Raw genomic sequence first — 23,045 nt, forward strand, 5'->3', positions numbered from 1 at the left:
CATAACAGGAACTGAGAATCCATGCCTAAAGTACAATGTGTGTGAAAAATAACACAAAAAAATGACTACCCAAAAGTTTGACAAAGACTGGTGGTTGAATTAGTGCATGGAAAGTGTTAAAATACAAGCATTTGAAATACCCTAGGGTGTCTACTTTTCAAAAATATATGGTTTGATGGGGGTAAATTCCATTGACCAGCTTCAGAAATGTCCCAAATAGGACATGGGTGCATGATGACCGATGTGAAAATTCCAAGTTGAAAAACTGGAATGCGCTTCCTAAAATTAAGGCCTTTTAGCCCCCAGAGAACCCGACACACCTATACATGGGTGGTATCACTGTACTCAGGAGATGTTGTTGAACACATATTGAGGTTTTTTTTGGCAGTAACACATAACAGGAACTGAGAATCCATGCCTAAAGTACAATGTGTGTGAAAAATAACACAAAATAATGACTACCCAAAAGTTTGACAAAGACTGGTGGTTGAATTAGTGCATGGAAAGTGTTAAAATACAAGCATTTGAAATACCCTAGGGTGTCTACTTTTCAAAAATATATGGTTTGATGGGGGTAAATTCCATTGACCAGCTTCAGAAATGTCCCAAATAGGACATGGGTGCATGATGACCGATGTGAAAATTCCAAGTTGAAAAACTGGAATGCGCTTCCTAAAATTAAGGCCTTTTAGCCCCCAGAGAACCCGACACACCTATACATGGGTGGTATCACTGTACTCAGGAGATGTTGTTGAACACATATTGAGGTTTTTTTTGGCAGTAACACATAACAGGAACTGAGAATCCATGCCTAAAGTACAATGTGTGTGAAAAATAACACAAAATAATGACTACCCAAAAGTTTGACAAAGACTGGTGGTTGAATTAGTGCATGGAAAGTGTTAAAATACAAGCATTTGAAATACCCTAGGGTGTCTACTTTTCATAAATATATGGTTTGATGGGGGTAAATTCCATTGACCAGCTTCAGAAATGTCCCAAATAGGACATGGGTGCATGATGACCGATGTGAAAATTCCAAGTTGAAAAACTGGAATGCGCTTCCTAAAATTAAGGCCTTTTAGCCCCCAGAGAACCCGACACACCTATACATGGGTGGTATCACTGTACTCAGGAGATGTTGTTGAACACATATTGAGGTTTTTTTTGGTAGTAACACATAACAGGAACTGAGAATCCATGCCTAAAGTACAATGTGTGTGAAAAATAACACAAAATAATGACTACCCAAAAGTTTGACAAAGACTGGTGGTTGAATTAGTGCATGGAAAGTGTTAAAATACAAGCATTTGAAATACCCTAGGGTGTCTACTTTTCAAAAATATATGGTTTGATGGGGGTAAATTCCATTGACCAGCTTCAGAAATGTCCCAAATAGGACATGGGTGCATGATGACCGATGTGAAAATTCCAAGTTGAAAAACTGGAATGCGCTTCCTAAAAATAAGGCCTTCTAGCCCCCAGAGAACCCAACACACCTATACATAGGTGGTATCGCTGTACTCAGGAGATGTTGTTGAACACATATTGAGGTGCTTTTTGGCAGTAACACATAACAGGAACTGAGAATCCATGCCTAAAATACAATGTGTGTGAAAAATAACACAAAAAAAATGACTACCCAAAAGTTTGACAAAGACTGGTGGTTGAATTAGTGCATGGAAAGTGTTAAAATACCAGCATTTGAAATACCCTAGGGTGTCTACTTTTCAAAAATATATGGTTTGATGGGGGTAAATTCCATTGGCCAGCTTCAGAAATGTCCCAAATAGGACATGGGTGCATGATGACCGATGTGAAAATTCCAAGTTGAAAAACTGGAATGCGCTTCCTAAAATTAAGGCCTTTTAGCCCCCAGAGAACCCGACACACCTATACATGGGTGGTATCACTGTACTCAGGAGATGTTGTTGAACACATATTGAGGTTTTTTTTGGCAGTAACACATAACAGGAACTGAGAATCCATGCCTAAAGTACAATGTGTGTGAAAAATAACACAAAATAATGACTACCCAAAAGTTTGACAAAGACTGGTGGTTGAATTAGTGCATGGAAAGTGTTAAAATACAAGCATTTGAAATACCCTAGGGTGTCTACTTTTCAAAAATATATGGTTTGATGGGGGTAAATTCCATTGACCAGCTTCAGAAATGTCCCAAATAGGACATGGGTGCATGATGACCGATGTGAAAATTCCAAGTTGAAAAACTGGAATGCGCTCCCTAAAAATAAGAGCTTTTAGCCCCCCGAGAACCCGACACACCTATACATGGGTGGTATCACTGTACCCAGGAGATGCTGCTGAAGACATATGAGGGTGTTATTTGGCAGTAACCCTTAATATTATCAGTAAATGTATTCTTAAATTGCTATTTTGTCAAAAAATCAAATTTTTTTTCCCCCCCCCCCAAACTTTGGCATAGATTGGTGGTAAAATGGTTGCATGAAAAAAGTCAAAATACCCCAAGTTTAATACCTTAGGTTGTCTTCTTTTAAAAAATATATACATTTGAAGGGTTATTCAGGGATTCATGACAGATATTGGTGTTACAATGTAACTATCGCCAATTTTGAAAAAACATGGTTTTGAAATAGCAAAGTGCTACTTGTACTTATTGCCCTATAACTTGCAAAAAAAGCAAAGAACATGTAAACATTGGGTATTTATAAACTCAGGACAAAATTTAGAAACTGTTTAGCATTGGTATTTTATGGTGGTTGTAGATGTGTAAGAGATTTTGGGGCTCAAAGTTAGAAAAAGTGCATTTTTTTTCATTTTTTCCTCATATTTTATATTTTTTTTTATAGTAAATTATAAGATATGATGAAAAAAATGGTATCTTTAGAAAGTCCATTTAATGGCGAGAAAAACAGTATATAATATGTGTGGGTACAGTAAATGAGTAAGAGGAAAATTACAGTTAAATACAAACATCGCAGAAATGCAAAAATAGCCTTGGTCCCAGATGGTCAACAAATTGAAAAGTGGTCTGGTCACTAAGGGGTTAAAGGGACACTGAACCCAAAAATTTTCTTTTGCGATTCAGTTAGAGCATGCAATTTTAAGCAACTTTCTAATTTATTCCTATTATCAAATTTTCTTCATTCTCTTGGTATGTTTATTTGAAAAGCAGGAATATACGTTTAGATGCCGGCCCATTTTTGGTGAACAACCTGGGTTGTCCTTGTTGATTGGACAGCACCGTTAAACAAGTACTGTTCATGGTTCTGAACCAAAAATTTGCTGGCTCCTTAGCTGAGATGCATTCTTTTCAAATAAAGATAGCAAGAGAATGAAGAAAAATTGATAATAGAAGTAAATTAGAAAGTTGCTTAAAATCACATGCTCTATCTGAATCATGAAAGAAAAAAATTGGGTTCAGTGTCCCTTTAACCAAGATCTCAAAATCTTCACTAAAACCCATGCTAATCGACTCAAATTGATCTTGCCCATATTGTTTCATCCTGATCAAGTTGGCTTCATAAAAGATAGGGAGGCCCCAGACAATATTAGGCGTATGATTGACACCATTTACTATCTTACAGAGACTAAAACGCCTTCTCTGCTCCTGTCTTTGGACGCGGAGAAGGCGTTTGACAGAATTGACTGGAAATACTTATTATCAGTTCTCCAAACCATGGGATTCGATGGGCCTTTCATTACCGCTATTGAGGCAATTTACTCCAACCTACTGCAGAGGTGACAGCAACAGGCTACAAATCCAAAATGTTCCCAATTCTTAACAGAACCAGACAGGGGTGCCCTCTTTCACCCTTGCTGTTTGCCCTCTGTATAGAGCCACTGGCGGCTCAAATCAGACTTGCCCCTGACATTACGGGAGTTAGAATACAATCCACTACATATAAATTAACGTTATTTGATGACATTTTATTAACTATCAACAAACCGCTTATCACACTTCCTAATTTATAAAAATTACTAGATAGTTTTTCTGCTATATCAGGCTATAAAATTAATCTGGACAAGTGCGAAGCTCTCCCCATTGCACTGCCACATCCAACACAGAAACTTATAGAGATTCATTTTGACTTAAGATGGGCCAAACAATCCATTAAATATTTGGGGATTCACCTGACAAACCAATATAGCCAATTATATAAATACAACTACATACCTATATTCAAGGATATACGTTGCGACCTCCAAAAATGGTCAACTTACTCGTTTTCCTGGTATGGCCGTTTAGCAGCAGTCAAAATGCAGCATAAATTACATCTTTTTAGAGCTCTCCTGATTAAACTTCCACTCTCGGAACTAACTACTATTCAATCTGAATTAATAAAGTATATAAGGGGGACAAAATCACCCAGAATTCCATTGTCAATCTTTACAAGACATAAAACATTAGGAGGAGTGGGAGCACCTAACCTAATTGATTATTATAATGCAGCCAGATTGGCTCAAACAATATTCCTCATTAAGCCAAATTCAGACACTCTTTGGACCACCCTAGAGACTGAGATGGGAGGATGGAGCTTCCAGGATGACATACTTTGGGACACTCAATCACACAACACCCATTTGCGACACCTTAAACCCCCCACATTAGACTTCACACTGGCCTCTGGGAACAAATTAGCAAAATCCTCTAATTTAAGGCCACAACACTCCTGGACAATGCAGATTAAATTCCTTTTACTACCGGATACTCACATACTAGTAGACAAATGGTGTAACAAAGGACTTTATAGGGTAGCAGATTTAGTGACTAACAATAACACTATAACATACACCCAGCTACAAGACAGAATTGCACCCCTAAAACTTAATTGGTTTCTTTATCTACAAATATTATCCTCCCTTCAAGACTTCCAAAAAATAATCAATATTAGAAGTGTTGTGTAAATCACATATTAGACCAAAACATACCATTCGAGGCTATATATTGCAATACAGTCGGCACATATCCACTCTAAAACTCAGTTAATCATGAATTGGGAAAGAGATATAGGAGTTGAAATGGATAAACAAAAATGGTCTGATTTATTTAATCTCACAGATAAGGGACTTCTGAGTGCAGATCTAAGGGAAAATGCCATTAAAACCACACTTAGATGGTATCTAACCCCACTCCAGACTTCTCATATGTTCCATACAGGGAGTAGACAATGCTACAGAGAATGTAGTACATTAGGTACTTACTGCCATATGTGGTGGGAATGCAATAAGGTGAAAGGTATATGGGAAGCTTTGTCTCTTTTACTCAGCTCTATTTTAGACGAAAACATTCAACTCCATTCAACTCAACTCCAAAGGCCCAAGCCTTACTACATGAACGTATCAGTCAATTTAACAACCCAATCAATACCTTCATTAAAATTGTATGCACTGTTACAAGGACATGCATAGCCAAATACTGGAAATCAGAATCTTCTCCTTGGCCAGAAATACTTAATAAAATGAACACTACTTATTCAATGTATGAATCAGCCTCTTGGGTTTTAGATAATAAAGAATCGGTACACACAATTTGGTTTTATTGGATACTAAAGGGAAATTCCACTAACTGTTCTACTCCGGTATAGATAGCCTCCACCACAAAATAATGTTCTATCTACCAACACTTTAACTTTCAAATTTAAGCAACCGTCAGATTGATACAATATGACACATCTGTTTGATGATATCAATTGACTCAGTATTATTGTTCACTTATGTTCCTTTTGTATTAATTGTTTGATATTTTATTTTTGTTCTCTTTTTGTTTTTCTTTTTTGGTTCCTTGATTTGTTGTCAATTCATACTTATTCCATCAATTATGTTCAAAATTTTGAATTTTTTTCATCCCTTGAAGCTTCTCTTTAGATAGTGCCACAGCTACCTTGGCGGTGAATGGTGGTTGTGAGTAAACCTGCCAAACTCAAAGACTTTCTAGAGACTCTTTGCACTCTTGGATAAATCCTATTAAAAATGCAATTTTGACCTCCTCCAGACGAGGATTTTTCTTTAATTTCTAGATCCATTTGTGAACGAGAATGGTAACATATGAATTGACTTATTGTTTGTATTTAATAATGTATTTGTATGAAAAATGCTTCTTCTTAATAATAAAAAGATTTAAACATAAAAAACCATTGTGAAAAAACTCAAGTAACAGACAAAGAGAATGAATTGCCATACCCAGAACCAGAGGAAACCATGACCTGAGAGGCCAGAATCACAATAAATTCTGCAGTTTCTCACAGAATCAGTTTTACCAAATGAGGAATGAGAAAAAAAAGGCCTCCACTCCCAGAGCCTGTGGCATTGGGAAGTGACTGAAGAACTGCATTATATGATGATTGAAGTTGTAAGCCATAATATCGTTTCCTGGAATACCTCATCTGTCTATAATCAAAGTTTCCTGATGGGCTGCTATTCTTTTGGAGATACTTCTCTTGTGCTGGGTCTTCTAAACTTCAGTCTTCTCTGAAGTTTAGAGATCCTGGAATTTGAACAGCTTTCAACGGCTGGATGTTGCAAAAACCTGTGAAGCCTTTTTCAAAACTGACTGACTACTAGCTCCCCATGAAATTGAATCTAGGCAGTCACTATTCTGTTTGTCACAACATTCACCATTCTTCCAGAAAGGTAAGCCTGGAAGTTGATTATGGTCTGCTAAATGGCCTTAATTTCAAGAAGATTTGAGGACAAGGTCTAAGCAGGAATTTCACAAACCCTCTTAACATAGAGGCCATTGCACACAGCACCCCATCTGTGCTTGCTGGAATCAATATATAACATAATCTATCTATATTCTGAGAGAGGAAGGCCCCTGGAGTGATTTGTGACTTGAAACCACCAATGAAGAATCTTTCTCAGCTGTCTCGGAAATGGAATCCGATAAGAAAGACAGAGTCTTCCTAAAGAGACAAACAAAATTACACTGGAATGGATGCATTCCTCCATCTTGCCCACTTCACTAAGTGAATTACTGAAGCCATGTGCCCCAACATCCTCATCCATTGGCGTGCTGGCATCTTTATGTCTTGTTGTCACTTTATATATATTTTTTTTATAGGAACTGAACACTTGATTGTGGCAGAGAACTAGACTCTTTAATGTGTCAAACCAGAAAAAAAAAAAAACATTTTAGGTTGGACACAAGTGAAATGTATATGCCATTTCTGTGAAGAAATGTTTGTTCTGTTGTTCTTGTAACTAAAAGAATATTGTCTAGGTAGTGAATCACAAATATACCTTTTGAGTCAGAGCTCTACAGCAGAGGAACCAAAACCTTTATGAAAATAAAAGGAGTCGTTCTCCAACAGCAAATCAGATATATTCTGTGGGATTCTGTGATAGGAATATGAAAGTAGGCATCTTGGGGATAACTGATAAAAGAAATGCCTTCAGAGGCAAGACTGAAGAGCAAGGATTTTATCTTGAAACTTGTACTACCAGAAAACAGTTCAGACGTCAAAGGTCCAAGAACTGTCATTTTTTTAACAAGAAAAAGGTGAGTAGACCCTAAATTTTGGAAGTGTTTCAGCACATCTTGGATGACTTCTTTACATAAAAGCTTATCTAAACATGATGAATGGACAGTAACTTCAAAGGATATTTCAGGTGTGGTGATGTCCTCAAGGGAGGAATATGAGGTTTCACTCTGAAATCCAGAAAATATATGGTCAGCAGAAGATTGATCCATTTGTAATACCATAGTTCAATGACAGTTATCCCGACCCCAGGCTACATGCATTACCCTAGTGGGGATATTTTGTAGTGAGAAGCCAAGTTACGGTCTGTCTACATACGTCCACAGTAATCCTCATCATCTTGGGGGAAGAAAAAGGGAGGAAGCACTGGATGTGGAATGTTGTTTGTGTACTAGTTATGAAGCAACGCTTGAACATACCTCATGTCTGAAGGCAGACTTGTGAGTGTGCATTTTTTACATCGTTTTCAATAAACTTTTTACTGTTTAATCTGCACATAGATCGTTCTCCCTGTGCACTTTTTTGCACTCTGTTCTGTTTTTACAGATAATTTTTTCTGTTTTCCAATAATACAAAACGCAAAAAAAAAAAAAAAGTGTACAACATAAATTCGTTATAAATTACGTTTATTCATAATAAATCCAATACAGAAAAGCAAGTAGTTTGATACAGGAACTTAATATACATAAGGTGAGTGAGTTTAACGTCAGGAAAGGGCTTTGTTTTAATACTGTACATCCTGCATAGCAACACATAGCATCTCTTCCCTGCAAATTGTGCCAAGAAACAGGACAGAGCTATTAATGGATCATTGAGTAGATTAATTTTAAAATCTACTAGTTGGGCTTACACCTGCTCTTGTTGGCCCAGTATGTTCTGTATGAGTGGCTACAAATAGAAGTAGGCTTACATTTGCTAACATAAGAGAATGCAATGTGAAAAACCATTTACTGCCAGTATATTAAATTGACATCAATTCATAGGGAGAGAAAACAAAAAAAATAGTAGGAAGCTTTTTAACCATTATTTTAAAATTTGTGGCAAAATATTGTGATCCGGGAAACAAAATGTTTTTATTCATCCTGTTTAGAAAGGGAGACACAAAATTAATCTACAAAATAATTTTGTGCTTGGAGGTGGATTGTGATAAAACAGTTAAAAGAACAAGACTAATCTAGGACATTGCAGAAACTGAAAACTAATGACTACAAAGTTTAATAAGTATCAAATAATCGGGTCTGAAAAACATAAAAAAAAAAAAGAAAAAGAAGATACAGCTGCATAGTAAGTACAGTGAACCAAAAACAAATTCAGGCATTTGTTAAGAACTTGGACAATAATTGAGATCAAAAGATTCCTCCACATTTCTTTCTATTCTTATGCTCGTTACAACATACATGATACTTTGATTAACTTTCTTACACATCTTTTACCAAAAACACTTAATTTCCTCTAGAAGAGAAAATAACCCACATGAAAAAATATTAATAAATTAAAAATACATGGGCACATCAAGGAACTGTTCAAACTAATATGGACAGACAAAGTCAAATAAGAATTGGCACAACCACTCTAACCCAAATGTTCAAAAGGAGTGACATGTCTTTTGCTTCTTTTTTTTTCTTTTCTTCTCTTTATAATTTGGTCTTCTTCCTCGCATCCAATAGAGAACCTACGTGCACCTGCGAGCTCAAGATGATATTTAATAACCAATCATATTGAAGCAGGGCATCCTATAAGCGAGCTGGTTGGCACAGGAAAGGGGCAACGTGAGAGCCATAAAAGGGATTGCTGCAGACGCAGGAATGGAGACTGAAGGAATGTTGGGAAGGACGGCCTTTGCAGTAAATAGCTGGAGAATACAATGACTCACCTTCCCAGTTCTGAAACGGAAGGAAAACAATAATTAGTCAACTTCACTGTTAAACGTAAGCTGAACAAGATAAAGGTGTTCGTTTATACAGTTATATGTAAAATGATCAAAAAGGTTAGGTTCTAAGGGATTGTTAAACCCCATAGTAATCTATTTTGAAAAATATCCTTTAATTACTCTTTATAATCGTGCAACATAATTGAGAATTTACGTATTTTATCAATTTTCTCTATAAAAGGAGCATGAAACCAAATTTCTCTATCAGGACTCAAATAGAGCATACAATAAAAATTAAATTTGTTTATTCTTTTATCAAATATAGTTAGCTCTCATGGTATTTTTTAGAGAAAGCATACCTAGATAGCTAATGTGCACTATATTGCAGCAGTTTTGAAAGAATGCTTTTAACAACGTTACACACTTTTGAGTGTTAGACGGCAGAGATTGCACAATGTATAACGTTGCTGAAAGTGTTCTTGCAAAAACTAGTCATATAGGGCTCAAGAAACAAGCACATTACAAGAACAGAGTAAGTTTGATAATGGATGTAAATGGGAAAGCTTTAAAAAAACTTTATATCTAAACAAAAGAAAAATGTTGGGTTTCATGTCCCTAACGAGCTCAGTGTAATGAACACAAGCTTTATGTGGTGTGTGCTTGCTTTCTTCAGAGTCCTAGGAAACAACCTCGTATTGTCTATTTATTGCATAATACTTGGGTTAATTACTTTAACAAACATCAATCAAAATCTGCAAAAAACTAGCAAGGGATGTTGTGAAGTAAACACTGTTTAACCCCTTCCTGCCCAGACTTGTCTACATTGGAACAAAGTTCCGATGTAAACAAATAAGTAAAAATTTAAATTACATGATTGTTATTTCAATGAAGGGATTGTGTCAGGGGAGAGTATGACGCTAGGTACTCCCCTCCAGCCCATGATCTCATTCAGGAAGTGCCTATGGCTTCAGTAAAGCCAAATGGCTAGGATGTTCTATGATGTACTAAGGGTGCTAAAGCACAGTGCAGTTAGGGCGGCATAGAACATACAAAGGGCGCGAAAGGTTAAAAAGGGACATGTATCATTTTTGTTACCCATTACATAAAATTTTTTATATATATATATATATATATATATATATATATATATATATATATATATATATATATATATATATATATATATATATATATATATATCCTCCATGTGTATCTGCACTCTCAATGTCCAATAGTCGCCAACCAGGGTGCCAGATCAGTAAGTATTCATAGTAATCTGCAACATAGGACTGCACTCACTGGATTTATGTAAAAAATCTCTTTAATTAGGTAACGTTTCGGAGCACGCAGGCTCCTTCCTCAGACCAATACAAAACATGCAACTAAACACTGTGTCTTATAAACATATTGTGCCCCACCCACCACCAAATTAACTGTGAATTGCGCCAAAACTGGGGTTGTCATAGTGATAACCCCTAACCCCCACAGTGTTACCATACTACTAATCAAACAATTCCTAGGATAATTCATAAAAGCTTCAAAGTTGTATAGGTGGTACAATAAATGCATGAGCCACAAAAAGTGCCTATTACTACATGTAAAGCTAGACATCCATGTGTTCCAGTACATACATAAATGGATTACTTAGATAAGAGATATATGACTGCCAAAACATTTCATATTGGTGTAAATTAGACCTTCATATGTGATATATAGACATATAGATATATATGGCAGTACAGCAGTGCATTACACATAGTCACATCGGTTATACATGTATTAGTCATTACATCAGAGTAGCACTGTGTAACCCTCTTATTGTGTTTGAACTGTGAGTTCATATTAACGTTTATGATATGCCGTTCCAACTAGGTGATAATGTATCTGTAGCTGATCTCTATTCAATCAAAATTAGGGACTCGTACTGTAAACCCTTAAAGCAGCATTATCACTCTTACCTTATGTATTACTTTATAATATGTCTGTATATATTGTGTTTTAAGGTCAGATTAGGCTCCCAATCTTCTGTAGGACAGATCGTTGCATGAACAAAAACGTAGCTACAAGAACGGGCCACTAGATTGTATTAGGCGCCCAGAGAAGCAGCTCCGGCGCCCGTACTGCTCATTAGCATAGCGCATGGCTAATTTACATAAGTTGATGACGTATGCGCGTGTATCTGCGCGTCGTCATGGTGACCCAGCAGGGCGTTTAGGCAATATGCGATCGTGACCGCTTGTGTTGCATCGTGTTAGCTATAGTCAAAGCCTTAATATGGGACACACTTAAAGGAATATTCCTTTAGCAAGGGCATACAAAATAAAAAATAAAGATTTAAAATTTATATTTCACACTGAGTGGGCTGAGAGCATCGTAATGGATGTATATATATGTGTGTGTCACCACTGTATTGCTGACATACATCTAAGTGTCTCATAAGGCTAACCACATTATGTATAAAGTTTGTACATATACTTTAAGTTAGGCACACTAAGTATGACAGAGAGACCTTATCCCCTGTAATGTTGATAACAAAAATAATCAAGTAGCAATCCATAGAAATGCAGAAGGCTGTGTAAATCTTTGTAGCCTATTCAACAATAAAACAGCCATAGGGTTAGACTACGTGTGGGGTCAGTTCAGATAGAACTGAAAGTTTTTTTACATTAACACATATGTGTATACAAATGTTTAATAATAGTACCGTCTAGGACCTTGTGCCTGGACCCTCATGAGTCCATTCAGTAAAACCTCAAAATATATCATTGGTTTACTGTTATAAATGGCAATCAAAGTGACATCACATTCTCCCGAATAGCTTAGTATAGGTTTAGCAATATAGTGTTATTAGATTGTTAATGTCTTTAGGTAAAAAAAGTCTGTATCAGTCCTACTGAAAACAGATCCTGTGTTAGGTTGCCAGGAACAAACACAGTGTACTCCAACTAGTTCAAGAATACCATAGGTGTCCCATTAATACCCATATGTCACGTATTAAAGTGACCTGCTTCCATCACTAAGTAGCCAACACACAGGCCCATAAATGACACTTAAGTTGGACCCACCAAGTGTGTATCACACTAGGGCATATGAAACTCACTGGTTAGTTAACCAACTATAGTGTGTCCAGGCAGGTCCTGTACCTTATCTGTGCTCCGCTGGTCCAACATCATGACCTGACTTGTGTCCCACAATCGCGGGTGGAATGCACCAGGTGCCTCATCACAAGACCGGAATGTAAAGTAGCCATTATAGCTTAGTTTCAGAGGAAGCAGTGCCAGTCATTGGACATATTCAGGCCTTTGGGGTATAGGGTACCAAGTCTATGAATCCATCTCGCTTCCATCTGGAGTAGGGTTCTATCTCTGTCCCCACCTCGTTTGAGGGATGGAACGTGGTCAATCAAGATGAACCTTAAATCTGTTACTTTATGTTTGGCCATAAGGAAATGTCTTGCCACAGGTTGGTCCGAAGTTCCTTTATCCAGGGCGCTTCTTATGGCTGATCTATGGTTCGCCATTCTGAGACGTGCATTGTCTGTCGTTTTTCCTACATAAAATTGGCCACAGCAGCAACTCAATAGATAGATCACATGAGTCGTCGTACAGGTGATATAATGTCTTATTGTGTACTTTTGAGTAGTGTGTGGATGTCTAAACACTTTACATGGGATCATTCCACTGCAAGTTGTGCATCCCAGGCATCTGTAGCAGCCCTTTTTCTTTGTCATAAGCCATTGCTGTTTCATATAACATTGCTGTGGGTCTGTAGCCATGAGTAGATCCCTTAGACTCCTTCCACGTCTATACCCCATAATGGGGGGGTCCATATGTGTAAATGGTAAACTCTGGTCAGTCGCTAGGATCTCCCATCTATTTCTGATGTCCTGTGCCATCTTGTCTTTCCCTTTATTATAGGTGGTGGTGAATATCATCCTTTCCTTTTTGGTCTGTGCCAGACATTTAGACTGGTGATCCTCCTGAGTAATGATCTCATCAATGACACCCTGTATGAGCTCCATCTTGTATCCCCTTTGTAGGAACTTCTCTGTCATCATTTGTAGTTGTGGTTCACGGTTACTATTTTCAGTATTATTTCTTAATACTCGGATCATCTGTGACTTTATGATCGCCTTTCTGGTGTGTGGAGGATGGTTACTGGATGCCTCAAGAATAGAGTTTCGATCAGTTGGTTTGGTGTATAGAGTTGTGAATAGTTTGCCTCCTTTCTTATAGATTCTTAGATCTAGAAAGTCAATACTGTTCAGGTCATATTTCAATTCAAATTTAATTGGGGATTCAAGTGTGTTAAGTTGTACTACCCATTCCTTCAAGGATTCCTCCGTGCCCTGCCATATGAGGAAGACATCATCAATGTACCTTTTGAAATGTCTTATTGTATCAATATTGGTAGAACGTACTTTCAAAGCGAAAGTAGTTGAGGGTTACTGGAGAAATGTTTAACCCTCAACTACTTTCGCTTTGAAAGTACGTTCTACCAACAGCTTATGGGGACAGCAATGGGGTCGAACATGGCCCCATCTTACGCTAACTTGTACATGGAGCGCTATGAGCGTGATATCATAGATGTATACAATATTGATACAATAAGACATTTCAAAAGGTACATTGATGATGTCTTCCTCATATGGCAGGGCACGGAGGAATCCTTGAAGGAATGGGTAGTACAACTTAACACACTTGAATCCCCAATTAAATTTGAATTGAAATATGACCTGAACAGTATTGACTTTCTAGATCTAAGAATCTATAAGAAAGGAGGCAAACTATTCACAACTCTATACACCAAACCAACTGATCGAAACTCTATTCTTGAGGCATCCAGTAACCATCCTCCACACACCAGAAAGGCGATCATAAAGTCACAGATGATCCGAGTATTAAGAAATAATACTGAAAATAGTAACCATGAACCACAACTACAAATGATGACAGAGAAGTTCCTACAAAGGGGATACAAGATGGAGCTCATACAGGGTGTCATTGATGAGATCATTACTCAGGAGGATCACCAGTCTAAATGTCTGGCACAGACCAAAAAGGAAAGGATGATATTCACCACCACCTATAATAAAGGGAAAGACAAGATGGCACAGGACATCAGAAATAGATGGGAGATCCTAGCGACTGACCAGAGTTTACCATTTACACATATGGACCCCCCCATTATGGGGTATAGACGTGGAAGGAGTCTAAGGGATCTACTCATGGCTACAGACCCACAGCAATGTTATATGAAACAGCAATGGCTTATGACAAAGAAAAAGGGCTGCTACAGATGCCTGGGATGCACAACTTGCAGTGGAATGATCCCATGTAAAGTGTTTAGACATCCACACACTACTCAAAAGTACACAATAAGACATTATATCACCTGTACGACGACTCATGTGATCTATCTATTGAGTTGCTGCTGTGGCCAATTTTATGTAGGAAAAACGACAGACAATGCACGTCTCAGAATGGCGAACCATAGATCAGCCATAAGAAGCGCCCTGGATAAAGGAACTTCGGACCAACCTGTGGCAAGACATTTCCTTATGGCCAAACATAAAGTAACAGATTTAAGGTTCATCTTGATTGACCACGTTCCATCCCTCAAACGAGGTGGGGACAGAGATAGAACCCTACTCCAGATGGAAGCGAGATTGATTCATAGACTTGGTACCCTATACCCCAAAGGCCTGAATATGTCCAATGACTGGCACTGCTTCCTCTGAAACTAAGCTATAATGGCTACTTTACATTCCGGTCTTGTGATGAGGCACCTGGTGCATTCCACCCGCGATTGTGGGACACAAGTCAGGTCATGATGTTGGACCAGCGGAGCACAGATAAGGTACAGGACCTGCCTGGACACACTATAGTTGGTTAACTAACCAGTGAGTTTCATATGCCCTAGTGTGATACACACTTGGTGGGTCCAACTTAAGTGTCATTTATGGGCCTGTGTGTTGGCTACTTAGTGATGGAAGCAGGTCACTTTAATACGTGACATATGGGTATTAATGGGACACCTATGGTATTCTTGAACTAGTTGGAGTACACTGTGTTTGTTCCTGGCAACCTAACACAGGATCTGTTTTCAGTAGGACTGATACAGACTTTTTTTACCTAAAGACATTAACAATCTAATAACACTATATTGCTAAACCTATACTAAGCTATTCGGGAGAATGTGATGTCACTTTGATTGCCATTTATAACAGTAAACCAATGATATATTTTGAGGTTTTACTGAATGGACTCATGAGGGTCCAGGCACAAGGTCCTAGACGGTACTATTATTAAACATTTGTATACACATATGTGTTAATGTAAAAAAACTTTCAGTTCTATCTGAACTGACCCCACACGTAGTCTAACCCTATGGCTGTTTTATTGTTGAATAGGCTACAAAGATTTACACAGCCTTCTGCATTTCTATGGATTGCTACTTGATTATTTTTGTTATCAACATTACAGGGGATAAGGTCTCTCTGTCATACTTAGTGTGCCTAACTTAAAGTATATGTACAAACTTTATACATAATGTGGTTAGCCTTATGAGACACTTAGATGTATGTCAGCAATACAGTGGTGACACACACATATATATACATCCATTACGATGCTCTCAGCCCACTCAGTGTGAAATATAAATTTTAAATCTTTATTTTTTATTTTGTATGCCCTTGCTAAAGGAATATTCCTTTAAGTGTGTCCCATATTAAGGCTTTGACTATAGCTAACACGATGCAACACAAGCGGTTACGATCGCATATTGCCTAAACGCCCTGCTGGGTCACCATGACGACGCGCAGATACACGCGCATACGTCATCAACTTATGTAAATTAGCCATGCGCTATGCTAATGAGCAGTACGGGCGCCGGAGCTGCTTCTCTGGGCGCCTAATACAATCTAGTGGCCCGTTCTTGTAGCTACGTTTTTGTTCATGCAACGATCTGTCCTACAGAAGATTGGGAGCCTAATCTGACCTTAAAACACAATATATACAGACATATTATAAAGTAATACATAAGGTAAGAGTGATAATGCTGCTTTAAGGGTTTACAGTACGAGTCCCTAATTTTGATTGAATAGAGATCAGCTACAGATACATTATCACCTAGTTGGAACGGCATATCATAAACGTTAATATGAACTCACAGTTCAAACACAATAAGAGGGTTACACAGTGCTACTCTGATGTAATGACTAATACATGTATAACCGATGTGACTATGTGTAATGCACTGCTGTACTGCCATATATATCTATATGTCTATATATCACATATGAAGGTCTAATTTACACCAATATGAAATGTTTTGGCAGTCATATATCTCTTATCTAAGTAATCCATTTATGTATGTACTGGAACACATGGATGTCTAGCTTTACATGTAGTAATAGGCACTTTTTGTGGCTCATGCATTTATTGTACCACCTATACAACTTTGAAGCTTTTATGAATTATCCTAGGAATTGTTTGATTAGTAGTATGGTAACACTGTGGGGGTTAGGGGTTATCACTATGACAACCCCAGTTTTGGCGCAATTCACAGTTAATTTGGTGGTGGGTGGGGCACAATATGTTTATAAGACACAGTGTTTAGTTGCATGTTTTGTATTGGTCTGAGGAAGGAGCCTGCGTGCTCCGAAACGTTACCTAATTAAAGAGATTTTTTACATAAATCCAGTGAGTGCAGTCCTATGTTGCAGATTATATATATATATATATATATATATATATATATATATATATATATATATATATATATATATATATATATATTTTACAGGTACAAAACCCTTTATCCAACCTGCTTGTACCAAGAATAGTTTGGATTTCGGAATAATTGTATATTTGCATCTGAAAAATTGGGTAGCTTGAAAAGGAAAGGGGACCAAAGTGGAAACAATGTTTTGCGTAATTTTTACAATATTTGCATGTCATAATACAGCTTAAACATGGTAGGATCAAAAATCTAGTACACTACTGTAATCAGAAAAGCATTCATACACACCAAAACAACAAGAGTATTGCATTGAGTAATAATCATTTTCTATTTTTTATTGGACTAGCAATACATTTACAAGTAGAAAAGCATTTGAGAGATTCCTCTCTTCCTCAAGTCTGAAGCAATTCTGACCAATTCAATTAAATTTACAGATTATATCTTAAAATGCAGGATGGTTAAAATGACAAAGTGTTACAGAGTTCTGAGTTAAGGGAGGGGGTGTCGTAAAAAGTAAATTTATGCTTACCTGATAAATTAATTTCTTCTATGGTACGACGAGTCCACGGATTCATCCTTTACTTGTGGTCCTCCTGCTAACAGGAATTGGCAAAGAGCACCACAGCAGAGCTGTCTATATAGCTCCTCCCTTAGCTCCACCCCCTAGTCATTCGACCGAAGGTACAGGAAGAAAAAGGAGAAACTAAAAGGTGCAGAGGTGACTGAAGTTTAAAATCAAAAAATATAATCTGTCTTAAAATGACAGGGTGGGCCGTGGACTTGTCGTACCATAGAAGAAATTAATTTATCAGATAAGCATAAATTTACTTTTCTTATATAAGGTACGACGAGTCCACGGATTCATCCTTTACTTGTGGGATACAATACCAAAGCTACAGGACACGGATGAACAGGAGGGACAAGACAGATGGCGAAAAAGAAGTCACCACTGCTTGAAGAACTTTTCTCCCAAAAATAGCCTCCGAAGAAGCAAAAGTATCAAATTTGTAAAATTTGGAAAAAGGTATGAAGCGAAGACCAAGTCGCAGCCTTATAAATCTGTTCAACAGAAGCATTATTTTTAAAAGCCCAAGTGGAAGCCACCGCTCTAGTAGAGTGAGCTGTAATTCTTTCAGGAGGCTGCTGTCCAGTAGTCTCGTATGCCAAACAGATGATGCTTTTCAGCCAAAAAGACAGAGAGGTAGCCGTAGCTTTTTGACCTCTACGTTTTCCAGAATAGACAACAAACAAAGAAGATGTTTGACAGAAATCTTTGGTCGCTTGCAAGTAAAACTTCAAAGCACGAACCACGTCCAAGTTGTGCAACAGACGCTCCTTCTTAGAGGAAGGATTAAGACACAGAGAAGGAACAACAATTTCCTGATTAATATTCCTATTAGTAACAACCTTAGGAAGGAATCCAGGTTTGGTACGCAAAACCACCTTATCAGCATGGAAAACAAGATAAGGCGAGTCGCATTGCAATGCAGATAGTTCAGAAACTCTTCGAGCCGAAGAGATAGCAACTAAAAACAGAACTTTCCAAGACAGAAGCTTAACATCTATGGAATGCATAGGTTCAAACGGAACCCCTTGAAGAACTTTAAGAACTAAATTCAAACTCCATGGCGGAGCAACAGGTTTAAACACAGGCTTGATTCTAACTAAAGCCTGACAGAACGACTGAACGTCTGGAACATCTGCCAGACGCTTGTGCAGTAAAATTGATAAAGCAGATATCTGTCCCTTTAAGGAACTAGCTGATAGCCCTTTCTCCAATCCTTCTTTGAGAAAGGACAAAATCCTAGGAATCCTGATCTTACTCCATGAATAGCCTTTGGATTTGCACCAATAAAGATATTTACGCCATATCTTATGATACATTTTCCTAGTGACAGGCTTTCGAGCCTGAATCAAGGTATCTATGACCGACTCAGAGAAACCCTGCTTGGATAAAATCAAGCGTTCAATCTCCAGGCAGTCAGCCGCAGAGAAACTAGATTTGGATGCTGGAACGGACCTTGAATCAGAAGGTCCTGTCTCAGTGGCAGAGTCCATGGTGGAAGAGATGTCCACCAGATCTCCATACCAAGTCCTGCGTGGCCACGCAGGTGCTATCAAAATCACTGAAGCTCTCTCCTGTTTGATTCTGGCAATCAAACGAGGAAGGAGAGGAAATGGTGGAAACACATAAGCCAGGTTGAACGACCAGGGTACTAGAGCATCTATCAGTACTGCCTTAGGATCCCTTGACCTGGACCCGTAACAAGGAAGTTTGGTGTTCTGACGAGACGCCATCAGATCCAATTCTGGTGTGCCCCATTGCTGAATCAATTGTGCAAACACCTCCGGATGGAGTTCCCACTCCCCCGGATGAAAAGTCTGACGACTTAGAAAATCCGCTTCCCAGTTCTCCACTCCTGGGATATAGATTGCTGATAGATGGCAAGAGTGAGTCTCTGCCCATCAAATTATTTTGGTAACCTCTATCATCGCTAGAGAACTCTTTGTTCCCCCCTGATGATTGATATATGCTACAGTCGTGATTTTGTCCGACTGGAATCTTATGAATCTGGCCGAAGTCAGCTGAGGCCACCCCTGAAGCGCGTTGAATATCGCTCTCAGTTCTAGAATATTTATCGGGAGGAGAGCCTCCTCCTAAGTCCACAAACCCTGTGCTTTCAGGGAATTCCAGGCTGCACCCCAGTCCAATAGGCTGGCGTCCGTCGTCACTATGACCCACGCTGGCCTGCGGAAACACATTCCCTGGGACAGATGATCCTGTGACAACCATCAAAGAAGAGAGTCTCTGGTCTCTTGATCCAGACGTATCTGAGGAGATAAATCTGCATAATACCCATTCCACCGTTTGAGCATGCATAGTTGCAGTGGTCTGAGATGCAAGCGAGCAAACGGAACTATGTCCATTGCCGCTACCATTAGTCCGATTACCTCCATACACTGAGCCACTGACGGCCGAGGAATGGAATGAAGAGTTCGGCAGGTGATTAAAATCTTTGATTTCCTGACCTCCGTCAGAAAAATGTTCATGTCCACCGAATCTATCAGAGTTCCCAGGAATGGAACTCTTGTGAGAGGGATAAGTGAACTCTTTTTTACGTTCACCTTCCACCCATGAGATCTTAGAAAAGCCAACACGATGTCCGTGTGTCGACGCCTGAATTAAGATATCGTCCAGATAAGGCGCCACTGCTATGCCCCGCGGCCTTAGAACCGCCAGAAGGGACCCTAGCACCTTTGTGAAAATTCTGGGAGCTGTGGCCAACCCGAAGGGAAGAGCCACAAACTGGTAATGCTTGCCCAGAAAGGCAAACCTGAGGAACTGGTGATGATCTTTGTGGATAGGGATGTGTAGATACGCATCCTTTAAGTCCACGGTGGTCATATATTGACCCTCCTGGATCATTGGTAAAATAGTCCGAATGGTCTCCATCTTGAAAGATGGGACTCTGAGGAATTTGTTTAGAATCTTGAGATCTAAAATTGGTCTGAAGGTTCCCTCTTTTTTGGGAACAACAAACAGATTGGAGTAAAACCCCTGCCCCTGTTATATTTTCGGAACTGGGCGGATCACTCCCATGGTATATAGGTCTTCTAAACAGCGTAAGAACGCCTCTCTTTTTGTCTGGTTTGCAGACAATTGAGAAACATGGAATCTCCCCCTTGGAGGAGAATCTTTGAAATCTAGAAGATACCCCTGGGTTACGATTTCTAAAGCCCAGGAGTCCTGAACGTCTCTTGCCCAAGCCTGAGCAAAGAGAGAAAGTCTGCCCCCTACTAGATCCGGTCCCGGATCGGGGGCTACCCCTTCATGCTGTCTTGGTGGCAGCAGAGGGCTTCTTGGCCCGTTTACCTTTGTTCCAAGTCTGGTTAGGTCTCCAGACTGACTTGGATTGAGCAAAATTCCCCTCTTGCTTTGCGGCAGGGGAAGAGGTAGAGGGACCACCTCTGAAGTTTCGAAAGGAACGAAAATTATTTTGTTTAGTCCTCATCTTATTTGTCTTATCCTGAGGAAGGGCATGGCCTTTCCCTCCAGTGATGTCTGAAATGATCTCTTTCAGTTCAGGCCCGAATAGGGTCTTACCTTTGAAAGGGATGGCTAAAAGCTTAGATTTTGATGACACATCAGCAGACCAGGACTTAAGCCATAACGCTCTACGCGCTGAAATGGCAAAACCTGAATTCTTTGCCGCTAATTTAGCCAGTTGAAAAGCGGCATCTGTAATGAAAGAATTAGCTAGCTTGAGAGCCTTAATTCTGTCCAGAATATCATCTAACTGGGTCTCAACCTGAAGAGCCTCCTCCAGAGCCTCGAACCAAAAAGCAACTGCAGTAGTTACAGGAACAATGCACGCTATAGGTTGGAGAAGAAAACCCTGATGAACAAATATTTTCTTTAGGAGACCCTCTAATTTTTTATCCATAGGATCTTTGAAAGCACAACTGTCCTCAATAGGTATAGCTGTACGCTTAGCTAGGGTAGAAATAGCTCCCTCCACCTTAGGGACCGTCTGCCACGAGTCCCGCATGGTGTCTGATATGGGAAACATTTTCTTAAAAGTAGGAGGGGGAGCGAACGGAATACCTGGTCTATCCCACTCCTTAGTAACAATGTCCGAAATCCTCTTTGGGACCGGAAAAACATCAGTGTAGGCAAGAACCTCTAGAAATCTGTCCATTTTACACAATTTCTCTGGAACTACAATAGGGTCACAATCATCCAGAGTCGCTAAAACTTCCCTCAGCAACAAGCGGAGGTGTTCTAGTTTAAATTTAAAAGTCGTCATATCTGAGTCTGTCTGAGGGAATATCTTTCCTGAATCAGAAATCTCTTCCTCAGACAGCAAATCCCTCACCCCCAACTCAGAACATTGTGAGGGTACATCGGATGTGGCTAATAAAGTGTCAGAGGGCTCAGCATTTGTTTTCACACCAGACCTACTGCGCTTCCCCTGCAATCCAGGCAGCTTAGATAAAACCTCTGTGAGGTTAGTATTCATAACTGCGGCCATATCTTGCAGGGTGAAAGAGTTAGACGCACTAGAAGTACTTGGCGTCGCTTGTGCGGGCGTTAATGGTTGTGACACTTGGGGAGAATTAGATGGCATAACCGGATTCCCTTCTGACTGAGAATCATCCTGCGACATACTTTTAGTAGCTAAAATATGTTCTTTGCAATTTATTGACCTTTCAGTGCATGAGGGACACATTCTAAGTGGGTGTTCCACAATGGCTTCTAAACATATTGAACATTGACTTTCCTCAATGTCAGACATGTTGAACAGGCTAGTAATGACTACAAACAAGCTTGAAAACACTTTATTTAGTGAAAAAATTATCTTAAAAAAACAGTACTGAGCCTTTAAGAGGAAAAAAAAGCATACACGTTCTGCAAAACTGCTTTAAAATACACCAATCTTTCTTGATAGCAGACTCAATTTGTGTAGTTAAGTTTGCCCCACAAGAAAAACTAACATTTAACCCTTTATTGTGCAAACCAGATTGATAAGGCCTAAATCCGGAAAAAACACCCCCAGCACCTCGCCACAGCCCTGCTGTGGCGCCTACCTGCCCTTAGGGATTGGAAACATGGGGTTAAAGCTTCGATTTGGCCCAAAACTTCCACAAGGGCCCTCCGGAGTTGGAGCTTGCTAAGTGAATACAACTGCGCATCTGAGGCGCGAAAATAGGCCCCGCCCATCTCACTCGATGTCTTTACAGCCTCAAAGAACCGCACCAGAGCGGTTTTAAGCTAGCCATGTGGGTTCTGAGACCCAAAAAATAAGCCCAGTGTACCCTCAATAAAGTTGCCAAAAAACGTTATTGCCAGCACTCCCAGTCCACAAACATTCAAAAACTCAGTGTCAACCATTTTTTAATTAGCCCCTTATGCAAGCTTAGTAATGCCCTTCTATAGCTCTTACCCTCATGGGGATACTGTCAGCCTT

General features: G+C 39.1%; 1 protein-coding gene across 1 annotated transcript in view; it reads right to left on the reverse strand.

Moving 5' to 3' along the window:
• Window positions 1-8,072: 8,072 nt before the first annotated feature.
• GOLGA7 (golgin A7) overlaps window positions 8,073-23,045 on the reverse strand; it is a 123,767-nt gene continuing 108,794 nt past the window's right edge. Inside the window, exon 6 of the mRNA XM_053718127.1 lies at window positions 8,073-9,346. The gene's annotated coding sequence lies outside the window, so the exon portion shown is untranslated. The remainder of the gene's footprint in view (window positions 9,347-23,045) is intronic.

The sequence above is a fragment of the Bombina bombina genome, chromosome 6 (assembly GCF_027579735.1).
Source record: "Bombina bombina isolate aBomBom1 chromosome 6, aBomBom1.pri, whole genome shotgun sequence".
Taxonomy (NCBI): domain Eukaryota; kingdom Metazoa; phylum Chordata; class Amphibia; order Anura; family Bombinatoridae; genus Bombina; species Bombina bombina.